The sequence below is a fragment of the Ranitomeya imitator genome, chromosome 6 (genome assembly GCF_032444005.1).
Source record: "Ranitomeya imitator isolate aRanImi1 chromosome 6, aRanImi1.pri, whole genome shotgun sequence".
In the NCBI taxonomy this organism is placed as follows: Eukaryota; Metazoa; Chordata; class Amphibia; order Anura; family Dendrobatidae; genus Ranitomeya; species Ranitomeya imitator.
In genome coordinates, this window is record NC_091287.1 from 293,753,893 (window position 1) to 293,766,992 (window position 13,100).

Consider the following 13,100-nt stretch of genomic DNA (forward strand, 5'->3'; position numbering starts at 1 on the left):
AGTATTAAAATATATATATATACACCAATGCTCACCTATGTCCCCCCTGCTCTGAAGAGGTGCCCGCTCGACTCCGTCTTCATCTGGCACAGGCGGCGTGATGGTCTGTGTTGCATACGGAGGGCCGTGCATTGCCTTTCCTTGCCGCCTCCTCGTTCTGCCCGCGATTACAGGGCCCGCCGGCATTCAACTGTAGTGACGTTCAATGTCGGCCCGGCCTAGGGGCCGGATAAATGTCCTCGGTGGGCTGCATGTGGCCCACGGGCCATGGTTTGAGGACTCCTGATCTAGGAGGTAATGTCTCTCTTTGTGGAGGGGAACATCCCTGCACTGAAGGGTAATTACACACTCCTCTGGGGAATTTAAATATGAAAACTGCTGTTTAAAAACCTCTTTTTTTACTTTGTTAGTTCCATTGGGGTCCTGGAGCCTGTGATTGTCTGATCGCTTATTCTACAATCCGTGATGTCAGGGTCCACTATGAATGCCAGCCACAGGGGCGCCATTATGGCAGGCATGGGGTCTTCAGCAGACCCCTTGTCATAGCGACCCATCTGCAGGTGAACAAGCTGAGAAATCCAAAACAGACAACTCATCCATAGCATCAAAAAGAGCATGACTGCCCATCACTAAACTTGTAGCAACTAGTGATGAGCGAATATACTCGTTACTCCAGATTTCTTGAGCACGCTCGGGGGTCCTCAGAGTATTTTTTAGTCCTCGCAGATTTCGTTTTTCTTGCCGCAGCTGAATGATTTACATCTGTTAGCCAGCATAAGTACATGTGGGGGTTGCCTGGTTGCTAGGGAATCCCCACATTTACTAATGCTGGCTAACACATGTAAATCATTCAGCTGCGGCAAAAAAAACGAAATATCCGAGCACTAAAAAAAATACTCAGAGGACCCCGAGCGTGCTCGAGAAATTTCGAGTAACGAGTATATTGGCTTAAGGTACCGTCACACATAGCGACGCTGCAGCGATACCGACAACGATCCGGATCGCTGCAGCGTCGCTGTTTGGTCGCTGGAGAGCTGTCACACAGACCGCTCTCCAGCGACCAACGATGCCGGTAACCAGGGTAAACATCGGGTTACTAAGCGCAGGGCCGCGCTTAGTAACCCGATGTTTACCCTGGTTACCATGGTTGAAGTAAAAAAAACAAACACTACATACTTACCTACCGCTGTCTGTCCCCGGCGCTGTGCTCTGCTCTCCTCCTGTATTGGCTGTGAGCACAGCGGCCGGAAAGCAGAGCGGTGACGTCACCGCTCTGCTTTCCGGCTGACCGAAGCTCACAGCCAGACCAGAGAAGCAGAGCGCCGGGGACAGACAGCGGTAGGTAAGTATGTAGTGTTTGTTTTTTTTACTTCAACCATGGTAACCAGGGTAAACATCGGGTTACTAAGCGCGGCCCTGCGCTTAGTAACCCGATGTTTACCCTGGTTACCGGCATCGTTGGTCGCTGGAGAGCGGTCTGTGTGACAGCTCTCCAGCGACCAAACAGCGACGCTGCAGCGATCCGGATCGTTGTCGGTATCGCTGCAGCGTCGCTAAGTGTGACGGTACCTTTATCTCTGACCACCCCCATGTTCTCCCTGTGGCCAGTCAGTCACACGGCACTGCACCTCCAGCGTTAACCCTGACCCCGCACGTGTGAGGAGCGCCTGCATGTTTCCCGTTGTCATAGTGACCGCCTATGCCTCTGCCAGGGACTTTGAGGTGGCACCTCCTACTCTCCTCATTGGAGGAACAGCAGCCAATCACGCGCATTCATCCCGCCCCTTCCCATAGTTGGACGCAGACAACATTCAGACGTCATTGAGAGCCTTCCGAAATACGTCCCGCCCCTGTCCCTGGCTGCTGTTACCAAGGCGACGTACCTCACACACTTCCAGGACCCGGGGAGCAGAAGGGTGAATCACGTGACCTGTCAGCTGAGCCCCCGACTGCAAGTGCAGGTGAGCAACTGCTATATATGGCCGGTCCTGGCTCCTGGTGCCCGGCGCTGTACCCTGCCCCCTGCCGGTCCTGGCTCCTGGTGCCCGGCGCTGTACCCTGCTCCCTGCCGGTCCTGGCTCCTGGTGTCCGGCGCTGTACCCTGCTCCCTGCCGGTCCTGGCTCCTGGTGCCCGGCGCTGTACCCTGCTCCCTGCCGGTCCTGGCTCCTGGTGTTCGGCGCTGTACCCCGCTCCCTGCCGGTCCTGGCTCCTGGTGCCCGGCGCTGTACCCCGCTCCCTGCCGGTCCTGGCTCCTGGTGCCCGGCGCTGTACCCTGCTCCCTGCCGGTCCTGGCTCCTGGTGTTCGGCGCTGTACCCCGCTCCCTGCCGGTCCTGGCTCCTGGTGCCCGGCGCTGTACCCCGCTCCCTGCCGGTCCTGGCTCCTGGTGCCCGGCGCTGTACCCCGCTCCCTGCCGGTCCTGGCTCCTGGTGCCCGGCGCTGTACTCCGCTCCCTGCCGGTCCTGGCTCCTGGTGCCCGGCGCTGTACCCCGCTCCCTGTCGCTCCTGGTGCCCGGCGCTGTACCCTGCTCCCTGCCGGTCCTGGCTCCTGGTGCCCGGCGCTGTACTCCGCTCCCTGCCGGTCCTGGCTCCTGGTGCCCGGCGCTGTACTCCGCTCCCTGTCGGTCCTGGCTCCTGGTGCCCGGCGCTGTACCCTGCTCCCTGCCGGTCCTGGCTCCTGGTGTCCGGCGCTGTACCCTGCTCCCTGCCGGTCCTGGCTCCTGGTGCCCGGCGCTGTACCCTGCTCCCTGCCGGTCCTGGCTCCTGGTGTTCGGCGCTGTACCCCGCTCCCTGCCGGTCCTGGCTCCTGGTGCCCGGCGCTGTACCCCGCTCCCTGCCGGTCCTGGCTCCTGGTGCCCGGCGCTGTACCCCGCTCCCTGCCGGTCCTGGCTCCTGGTGCCCGGCGATGTACTCCGCTCCCTGCCGGTCCTGGCTCCTGGTGCCCGGCGCTGTACCCCGCTCCCTGTCGCTCCTGGTGCCCGGCGCTGTACCCTGCTCCCTGCCGGTCCTGGCTCCTGGTGCCCGGCGCTGTACTCCGCTCCCTGCCGGTCCTGGCTCCTGGTGCCCGGCGCTGTACTCCGCTCCCTGTCGGTCCTGGCTCCTGGTGCCCGGCGCTGTACCCTGCTCCCTGCCGGTCCTGGCTCCTGGTGTCCGGCGCTGTACCCCGCTCCCTGTCGGTCCTGGCTCCTGGTGCCCGGCGCTGTACCCCGCTCCCTGTCGGTCCTGGCTCCTGGTGCCCGGCGCTGTACCCCGCTCCCTGTCGGTCCTGGCTCCTGGTGCCCGGCGCTGTACTCCGCTCCCTGCCGGTCCTGGCTCCTGGTGTCCGGCGCTGTACCCCGCTCCCTGCCGGTCCTGGCTCCTGGTATCCGGCGCTGTACCCCGCTCCCTGCCGGTCCTGGCTCTTGGTGTCCGGCGCTGTACCCCGCTCCCTGCCGGTCCTGGCTCTTGGTGTCCGGCGCTGTACTCCGCTCCCTGCCGGTCCTGGCTCCTGGTGCCCGGCGCTGTACTCCGCTCCCTGCCGGTCCTGGCTCCTGGTGTCCGGCGCTGTACTCCGCTCCCTGCCGGTCCTGGCTCCTGGTGCCCGGCGCTGTACCCCGCTCCCTGCCGGTCCTGGCTCCTGGTGCCCGGCGCTGTACCCCGCTCCCTGCCGGTCCTGGCTCCTGGTGCCCGGCGCTGTACCCCGCTCCCTGTCGGTCCTGGCTCCTGGTGTCCGGCGCTGTACCCCGCTCCCTGCCGGTCCTGGCTCCTGGTGCCCGGCGCTGTACCCCGCTCCCTGCCGGTCCTGGCTCCTGGTGCCCGGCGCTGTACCCCGCTCCCTGTCGGTCCTGGCTCCTGGTGTCCGGCGCTGTACCCCGCTCCCTGCCGGTCCTGGCTCCTGGTGCCCGGCGCTGTACCCCGCTCCCTGCCGGTCCTGGCTCTTGGTGTCCGGCGCTGTACTCCGCTCCCTGTCGGTCCTGGCTCCTGGTGCCCGGCGCTGTACCCCGCTCCCTGTCGGTCCTGGCTCCTGGTGCCCGGCGCTGTACCCCGCTCCCTGTCGGTCCTGGCTCCTGGTGCCCGGCGCTGTACTCCGCTCCCTGCCGGTCCTGGCTCCTGGTGTCCGGCGCTGTACCCCGCTCCCTGCCGGTCCTGGCTCCTGGTGTCCGGCGCTGTACCCCGCTCCCTGCCGGTCCTGGCTCCTGGTGTCCGGCGCTGTACCCCGCTCCCTGCCGGTCCTGGCTCTTGGTGCCCGGCGCTGTACTCCGCTCCCTGCCGGTCCTGGCTCCTGGTGCCCGGCGCTGTACTCCGCTCCCTGCCGGTCCTGGCTCCTGGTGTCCGGCGCTGTACTCCGCTCCCTGTCGGTCCTGGTGCCCGGCGCTGTACCCCGCTCCCTGCCGGTCCTGGCTCCTGGTGCCCGGCGCTGTACTCCGCTCCCTGCCGGTCCTGGCTCCTGGTGCCCGGCGCTGTACCCCGCTCCCTGTCGGTCCTGGCTCCTGGTGCCCGGCGCTGTACCCCGCTCCCTGTCGGTCCTGGCTCCTGGTGTCCGGCGCTGTACTCCGCTCCCTGCCGGTCCTGGCTCTTGGTGTCCGGCGCTGTACTCCGCTCCCTGCCGGTCCTGGCTCCTGGTGCCCGGCGCTGTACTCCGCTCCCTGCCGGTCCTGGCTCCTGGTGTCCGGCGCTGTACTCCGCTCCCTGTCGGTCCTGGCTCCTGGTGCCCGGCGCTGTACCCCGCTCCCTGCCGGTCCTGGCTCCTGGTGCCCGGCGCTGTACTCCGCTCCCTGCCGGTCCTGGCTCCTGGTGCCCGGCGCTGTACCCCGCTCCCTGTCGGTCCTGGCTCCTGGTGCCCGGCGCTGTACCCCGCTCCCTGCCGGTCCTGGCTCCTGGTGTCCGGCGCTGTACTCCGCTCCCTGTCGGTCCTGGCTCCTGGTGCCCGGCGCTGTACCCCGCTCCCTGTCGGTCCTGGCTCCTGGTGCCCGGCGCTGTACCCCGCTCCCTGTCGGTCCTGGCTCCTGGTGCCCGGCGCTGTACTCTGCTCCCTGCCGGTCCTGGCTCCTGGTGTCCGGCGCTGTACTCTGCTCCCTGTCGGTCCTGGCTCCTGGTGTCCGGCGCTGTACTCCGCTCCCTGCCGGTCCTGGCTCCTGGTGTCCGGCGCTGTACCCCGCTCCCTGTCGGTCCTGGCTCCTGGTGTCCGGCGCTGTACCCCGCTCCCTGCCGGTCCTGGCTCCTGGTGTCCGGCGCTGTACCCCGCTCCCTGCCGGTCCTGGCTCCTGGTGTCTGGCGCTGTACCCCGCTCCCTGCCGGTCCTGGCTCCTGGTGCCCGGCGCTGTACTCTGCTCCCTGCCTGTCCTGGCTCCTGGTGCCCGGCGCTGTACTCCGCTCCCTGCCCGTCCTGGCTCCTGGTGCCCGGCGCTGTACTCTGCTCCCTGCCTGTCCTGGCTCCTGGTGCCCGGCGCTGTACTCCGCTCCCTGCCGGTCCTGGCTCCTGGTGCCCGGCGCTGTACTCTGCTCCCTGCCGGTCCTGGCTCCTGGTGTCCGGCGCTGTACTCCGCTCCCTGCCGGTCCTGGCTCCTGGTGCCCGGCGCTGTACTCCGCTCCCTGCCGGTCCTGGCTCCTGGTGTCCGGCGCTGTACCCCGCTCCCTGTCGGTCCTGGCTCCTGGTGCCCGGCGCTGTACTCCGCTCCCTGCCGGTCCTGGCTCCTGGTGCCCGGCGCTGTACTCCGCTCCCTGCCGGTCCTGGCTCCTGGTGTCCGGCGCTGTACCCCGCTCCCTGCCGGTCCTGGCTCCTGGTGTCCGGCGCTGTACCCCGCTCCCTGCCGGTCCTGGCTCCTGGTGCCCGGCGCTGTACTCTGCTCCCTGCCTGTCCTGGCTCCTGGTGCCCGGCGCTGTACTCCGCTCCCTGCCGGTCCTGGCTCCTGGTGCCCGGCGCTGTACTCTGCTCCCTGCCGGTCCTGGCTCCTGGTGTCCGGCGCTGTACTCTGCTCCCTGCCGGTCCTGGCTCCTGGTGTCCGGCGCTGTACTCCGCTCCCTGCCGGTCCTGGCTCTTGGTGTCCGGCGCTGTACTCCGCTCCCTGTCGGTCCTGGCTCCTGGTGCCCGGCGCTGTACTCCGCTCCCTGTCGGTCCTGGCTCCTGGTGCCCGGCGCTGTACTCCGCTCCCTGCCGGTCCTGGCTCCTGGTGCCCGGCGCTGTACCCCGCTCCCTGCCGGTCCTGGCTCTTGGTGTCCGGCGCTGTACTCCGCTCCCTGTCGGTCCTGGCTCCTGGTGCCCGGCGCTGTACTCCGCTCCCTGTCGGTCCTGGCTCCTGGTGCCCGGCGCTGTACTCCGCTCCCTGTCGGTCCTGGCTCCTGGTGTCCGGCGCTGTACTCCGCTCCCTGCCGGTCCTGGCTCCTGGTGTCCGGCGCTGTACCCCGCTCCCTGCCGGTCCTGGCTCCTGGTGCCCGGCGCTGTACCCCGCTCCCTGCCGGTCCTGGCTCTTGGTGTCCGGCGCTGTACTCCGCTCCCTGTCGGTCCTGGCTCCTGGTGCCCGGCGCTGTACCCCGCTCCCTGTCGGTCCTGGCTCCTGGTGTCCGGCGCTGTACTCCGCTCCCTGCCGGTCCTGGCTCCTGGTGCCCGGCGCTGTACTCCGCTCCCTGCCCGTCCTGGCTCCTGGTGTCCGGCGCTGTACCCCGCTCCCTGTCGGTCCTGGCTCCTGGTGTCCGGCGCTGTACTCCGCTCCCTGCCGGTCCTGGCTCCTGGTGTCCGGCGCTGTACCCCGCTCCCTGCCGGTCCTGGCTCCTGGTGTCCGGCGCTGTACTCCGCTCCCTGCCGGTCCTGGCTCCTGGTGCCCGGCGCTGTACTCCGCTCCCTGCCGGTCCTGGCTCCTGGTGCCCGGCGCTGTACTCTGCTCCCTGCCGGTCCTGGCTCCTGGTGCCCGGCGCTGTACTCTGCTCCCTGCCGGTCCTGGCTCCTGGTGTCCGGCGCTGTACTCCGCTCCCTGCCCGTCCTGGCTCCTGGTGCCCGGCGCTGTACTCCGCTCCCTGCCGGTCCTGGCTCCTGGTGTCCGACGCTGTACCCCGCTCCCTGTCGGTCCTGGCTCCTGGTGTCCGGCGCTGTACCCCGCTCCCTGCCGGTCCTGGCTCTTGGTGTCCGGCGCTGTACTCCGCTCCCTGTCGGTCCTGGCTCCTGGTGCCCGGCGCTGTACCCCGCTCCCTGTCGGTCCTGGCTCCTGGTGTCCGGCGCTGTACCCCGCTCCCTGCCGGTCCTGGCTCTTGGTGTCCGGCGCTGTACCCCGCTCCCTGCCGGTCCTGGCTCCTGGTGTCCGGCGCTGTACTCCGCTCCCTGCCCGTCCTGGCTCCTGGTGCCCGGCGCTGTACTCCGCTCCCTGCCGGTCCTGGCTCCTGGTGTCCGGCGCTGTTCCCCGCTCCTTGTCGGTCCTGGCTCCTGGTGTCCGGCGCTGTACCCCGCTCCCTGCCGGTCCTGGCTCTTGGTGTCCGGCGCTGTACTCCGCTCCCTGTCGGTCCTGGCTCCTGGTGCCCGGCGCTGTACCCCGCTCCCTGTCGGTCCTGGCTCCTGGTGTCCGGTGCTGTACCCCGCTCCCTGCCGGTCCTGGTGCCCGGCGCTGTACTCCGCTCCCTGTCGGTCCTGGCTCCTGGTGCCCGGCGCTGTACTCCGCTCCCTGTCGGTCCTGGCTCCTGGTGTCCGGCGCTGTACCCCGCTCCCTGCCGGTCCTGACTCCTGGTGCCCGGCGCTGTACTCTGCTCCCTGCCGGTCCTGGCTCCTGGTGCCCGGCGCTGTACTCTGCTCCCTGCCGGTCCTGGCTCCTGGTGTCCGGCGCTGTACTCCGCTCCCTGCCCGTCCTGGCTCCTGGTGCCCGGCGCTGTACTCCGCTCCCTGCCGGTCCTGGCTCCTGGTGTCCGGCGCTGTACCCCGCTCCCTGTCGGTCCTGGCTCCTGGTGTCCGGCGCTGTACCCCGCTCCCTGCCGGTCCTGGCTCCTGGTGCCCGGCGCTGTACTCCGCTCCCTGCCGGTCCTGGCTCCTGGTGCCCGGCGCTGTACTCTGCTCCCTGCCGGTCCTGGCTCCTGGTGCCCGGCGCTGTACTCTGCTCCCTGCCGGTCCTGGCTCCTGGTGCCCGGCGCTGTACTCCGCTCCCTGCCCGTCCTGGCTCCTGGTGCCCGGCGCTGTACTCCGCTCCCTGCCGGTCCTGGCTCCTGGTGTCCGGCGCTGTACCCTGCTCCCTGTCGGTCCTGGCTCCTGGTGTCCGGCGCTGTACTCCGCTCCCTGCCGGTCCTGGCTCTTGGTGTCCGGCGCTGTACTCCGCTCCCTGTCGGTCCTGGCTCCTGGTGCCCGGCGCTGTACTCCGCTCCCTGTCGGTCCTGGCTCCTGGTGTCCGGCGCTGTACCCCGCTCCCTGCCGGTCCTGGCTCCTGGTGCCCGGCGCTGTACTCTGCTCCCTGCCGGTCCTGGCTCCTGGTGCCCGGCGCTGTACTCTGCTCCCTGCCGGTCCTGGCTCCTGGTGTCCGGCGCTGTACTCCGCTCCCTGCCCGTCCTGGCTCCTGGTGCCCGGCGCTGTACTCCGCTCCCTGCCCGTCCTGGCTCCTGGTGCCCGGCGCTGTACTCTGCTCCCTGCCGGTCCTGGCTCCTGGTGTACGGCGCTGTACCCCGCTCCCTGTCGGTCCTGGCTCCTGGTGTCCGGCGCTGTACCCCGCTCCCTGCCGGTCCTGGCTCCTGGTGCCCGGCGCTGTACTCCGCTCCCTGCCGGTCCTGGCTCCTGGTGCCCGGCGCTGTACTCCGCTCACTGCCGGTCCTGGCTCCTGGTGCCCGGCGCTGTACTCCGCTCCCTGCCGGTCCTGGCTCCTGGTGTCCGGCGCTGTACCCCGCTCCCTGCCGGTCCTGGCTCCTGGTGCCCGGCGCTGTACTCTGCTCCCTGCCGGTCCTGGCTCCTGGTGCCCGGCGCTGTACTCTGCTCCCTGCCGGTCCTGGCTCCTGGTGCCCGGCGCTGTACTCCGCTCCCTGCCCGTCCTGGCTCCTGGTGCCCGGCGCTGTACTCTGTTCCCTGCCGGTCCTGGCTCCTGGTGCCCGGCGCTGTACTCCGCTCCCTGTCGGTCCTGGCTCCTGGTGCCCGGCGCTGTACTCCGCTCCCTGTCGGTCCTGGCTCCTGGTGTCCGGCGCTGTACCCCGCTCCCTGCCGGTCCTGGCTCCTGGTGCCCGGCGCTGTACTCTGCTCCCTGCCGGTCCTGGCTCCTGGTGCCCGGCGCTGTACTCCGCTCCCTGTCGGTCCTGGCTCCTGGTGTCCGGCGCTGTACCCCGCTCCCTGCCGGTCCTGGCTCCTGGTGCCCGGCGCTGTACTCCGCTCCCTGTCGGTCCTGGCTCCTGGTGTCCGGCGCTGTACCCCGCTCCCTGCCGGTCCTGGCTCCTGGTGCCCGGCGCTGTACTCTGCTCCCTGCCGGTCCTGGCTCCTGGTGCCCGGCGCTGTACTCTGCTCCCTGCCGGTCCTGGCTCCTGGTGTCCGGCGCTGTACTCCGCTCCCTGCCCGTCCTGGCTCCTGGTGCCCGGCGCTGTACTCTGCTCCCTGCCGGTCCTGGCTCCTGGTGTACGGCGCTGTACCCCGCTCCCTGTCGGTCCTGGCTCCTGGTGTCCGGCGCTGTACCCCGCTCCCTGCCGGTCCTGGCTCCTGGTGCCCGGCGCTGTACTCCGCTCCCTGCCGGTCCTGGCTCCTGGTGCCCGGCGCTGTACTCCGCTCCCTGCCGGTCCTGGCTCCTGGTGCCCGGCGCTGTACTCCGCTCCCTGCCGGTCCTGGCTCCTGGTGTCCGGCGCTGTACCCCGCTCCCTGCCGGTCCTGGCTCCTGGTGCCCGGCGCTGTACTCTGCTCCCTGCCGGTCCTGGCTGCTGGTGCCCGGCGCTGTACTCCGCTCCCTGTCGGTCCTGGCTCCTGGTGTCCGGCGCTGTACCCCGCTCCCTGCCGGTCCTGGCTCCTGGTGCCCGGCGCTGTACTCTGCTCCCTGCCGGTCCTGGCTCCTGGTGCCCGGCGCTGTACTCTGCTCCCTGCCGGTCCTGGCTCCTGGTGTCCGGCGCTGTACTCCGCTCCCTGCCCGTCCTGGCTCCTGGTGCCCGGCGCTGTACTCTGCTCCCTGCCGGTCCTGGCTCCTGGTGTACGGCGCTGTACCCCGCTCCCTGTCGGTCCTGGCTCCTGGTGTCCGGCGCTGTACCCCGCTCCCTGCCGGTCCTGGCTCCTGGTGCCCGGCGCTGTACTCCGCTCCCTGCCGGTCCTGGCTCCTGGTGCCCGGCGCTGTACTCCGCTCCCTGCCGGTCCTGGCTCCTGGTGCCCGGCGCTGTACTCCGCTCCCTGCCGGTCCTGGCTCCTGGTGTCCGGCGCTGTACCCCGCTCCCTGCCGGTCCTGGCTCCTGGTGCCCGGCGCTGTACTCTGCTCCCTGCCGGTCCTGGCTGCTGGTGCCCGGCGCTGTACTCTGCTCCCTGCCGGTCCTGGCTCCTGGTGCCCGGCGCTGTACTCCGCTCCCTGCCGGTCCTGGCTCCTGGTGCCCGGCGCTGTACTCTGCTCCCTGCCGGTCCTGGCTCCTGGTGCCCGGCGCTGTACCTCGCTCCCTGCCGGTCCTGGCTCCTGGTGCCCGGCGCTGTACTCCGCTCCCTGCCGGTCCTGGCTCCTGGTGTCCGGCGCTGTACTCTGCTCCCTGCCTGTCCTGGCTCCTGGTGCCCGGCGCTGTACCCCGCTCCTTGCCGGTCCTGGCTCCTGGTGTCCCATGTGAGAAAAATGCCACCAGGTGACAAAAAATAAATACTAAAACTAGAGCCAAAAAAATACAAGTTTTTTGATCAAAGCGCCAACAGAAAAAAGCAGCCTGCTTCTTGTGTTTCTTCATTTCCTAATCACTTCTCAACATTATCTGACTCCAGCGTTTTATGAAGAAACAGGCAGGCAGTTGTTCTGTCCAGCGCCGATCTCTGCCGGTTCAGTGCAGTCACAGACCGATCCTGCCGGCGATTCTGCTGCTTCATTTGAACTCCCATCAACAGAGCAGCTCTTCCTCTTCTGGTCTGCTCTGTAAGGCTACGTTCACATTAGCGTTGCGCCGCCGTGCGTCGGCGACGCAACGCGCGACGCACGCTAAAACGCGCACGTTTTGCGACGCGTGCGTCGTTTTCCGACGAAAATCGGACGCACAGAAAATGCTACATGTAGCGTTTTCTTGCGTCCGACGCTAGCGTCGGAAACGACGCACGTGGCGAAAAACGCCACCGAAACGACGCACGCGTCCCCTATGTTAAACATAGGGGCGCGTCGCCGCTGCGTCGCCGGCGCAACAGCGACGCACATTGGCGGAACGCCAATGTGAACGTAGCCTAACCGGAGAGTCACCACCAGAGTCATTCTGATTGACAGTCTGCTTCCCACAATTAAGCAGCGGGGAGCCAGCTATCAATTAGCATGACATTGGCACAGATGCCCTGTCAACAGAACAGAGCGGTAAAGAAGAGGTGGCTCTGATGACTTGACGTCAAGGGAAGCTGCAGAATTGCTGTCAGGAACGGTCTGTGACCACTCCGAGACTAGAGCAGGCAACCTGCCTATAGTTTCTTATCCCCATAAGACAGGGGTCCCCAACTCCAGGCCTCGAGGGCCGCCAACAGTGCAGGTTTTCAGGATTTCTTTAGTATTGCATCGGTGGTAATGTGATCATCTGCACAGGTGATGATTCCAACCCCTGTGCAATACTAAGGAAATCCTGAAAATCTGCACTGTTGGCGGCCCTCGAGGCCTGGAGTTGGGGACCACTGCCATAAGAAAACAATACACAAGCCCCTGACTGCTCCCCTTAACTAGTAATGCCGCTCTGTGTCCCCTCCAGTGATAATGCCATCTGACATCCCTCTCCGGTAATAGTGCCCCTGGAGTTCCCCATGCAGTAATAATGCACGCTGAGTTCCCCATACAGTAATAATGCCCGCTGAGTTCCCCATACATTAATAATGCCCCTTGAGTTCCCCATACATTAATAATGCCCCCTGAGTTCCCCATACAGTAATAATGCCCCCTGAGTTCCCCATACAGTAATAATGCCCCCTGAGTTCCCCATACAGTAATAATGCCCCCTGAGTTCCCCATACAGTAATAATGCCCCCTGAGTTCCCCATACAGTAATAATGCCCGCTGAGTTCCCCATACAGTAATAGTGCCCCCTGAGTTCCCCATACAGTAATAGTGCCCCCTGAGTTCCCCATACAGTAATAGTGCCCGCTGAGTTCCCCATACAGTAATAATGCCCGCTGAGTTCCCCATACAGTAATAATGCCCGCTGAGTTCCCCATACAGTAATAATGCCCGCTGAGTTCCCCATACAGTAATAGTGCCCCCTGAGTTCCCCATACAGTAATAATGCCCCAGGAGTTCCCTATACAGTAATAGTGCCCCCAGAGTTCAGCAGTCCATGCAAAGAATAAAGTCTTGCCTGCCCCAGGACGCTGATGTCTTGTTGGCCGCAAACCTACAGCTGCCAAAGCTCAACAAGAAAACGGGGGAGGTAGGCAGGAAGCCGCAGGGGATCAGTGCTATATGGATGCCGATATGGTTCAAAGTGGCCACTGGGGATCCAGGACACTGGGCAAGAACCTGGGCCGAGCCCCTAATCTTCGGTGTTATTGACGCCTGTATTGATGACATCATAGCTATTTTATCACCCCCATATGCAGTATAAGGGTAGGGACTTGGACGCAGTTTCTGTTTTTGCTAGTGCAGCTTCCCCGTAGCTGGACCATCAGTTTTATCAGTGATTTATAGTAATGTAAGAGAGTTTTGTATTTGAGTAATCCAAATTATTGAATGGAGGAGATTCGTCTGAAAATCAGTGGATCCTTTGCCCTTGCAGCCAATCAGATCCCAGATAATTGCGTAACATAAATAAAGCAGTCTGATTGGTTGTTATCAGTCCCAGTGTCTGCTGATGAGGCTGTAACGGTACCAGTTTCCTTAGGAGCTTCAGAATACAGTGGATCAGCAGCTCATTAAGCTGATCACAGATGGCAGAAGGCAGCACCAGCTGTCAGTGAGACCTCTGCCCTCTGTAGACCCCAGCTGTTACTCATGGCAAGGTTAGCATGCTGGTACTATTGGGCAATAGATGCCCCCCACCCTTCAT

General features: G+C 65.8%; 1 protein-coding gene across 6 annotated transcripts in view; it reads left to right on the forward strand.

Moving 5' to 3' along the window:
- The first annotated feature begins 1,800 nt into the window (after positions 1 to 1,800).
- MAK (male germ cell associated kinase) overlaps positions 1,801 to 13,100 on the forward strand; it is a 98,735-nt gene continuing 87,435 nt past the window's right edge. For 4 of the 6 annotated variants that reach the window (XM_069730662.1, XM_069730664.1, XM_069730665.1 and 1 more), the window contains exon 1: positions 1,835 to 1,961. The gene's annotated coding sequence lies outside the window, so the exon portion shown is untranslated. Of the gene's footprint in view, positions 1,962 to 13,100 lie in introns of all 6 variants that reach the window. The other 2 variants (XM_069730660.1, XM_069730663.1) reach the window with 1 other exon arrangement.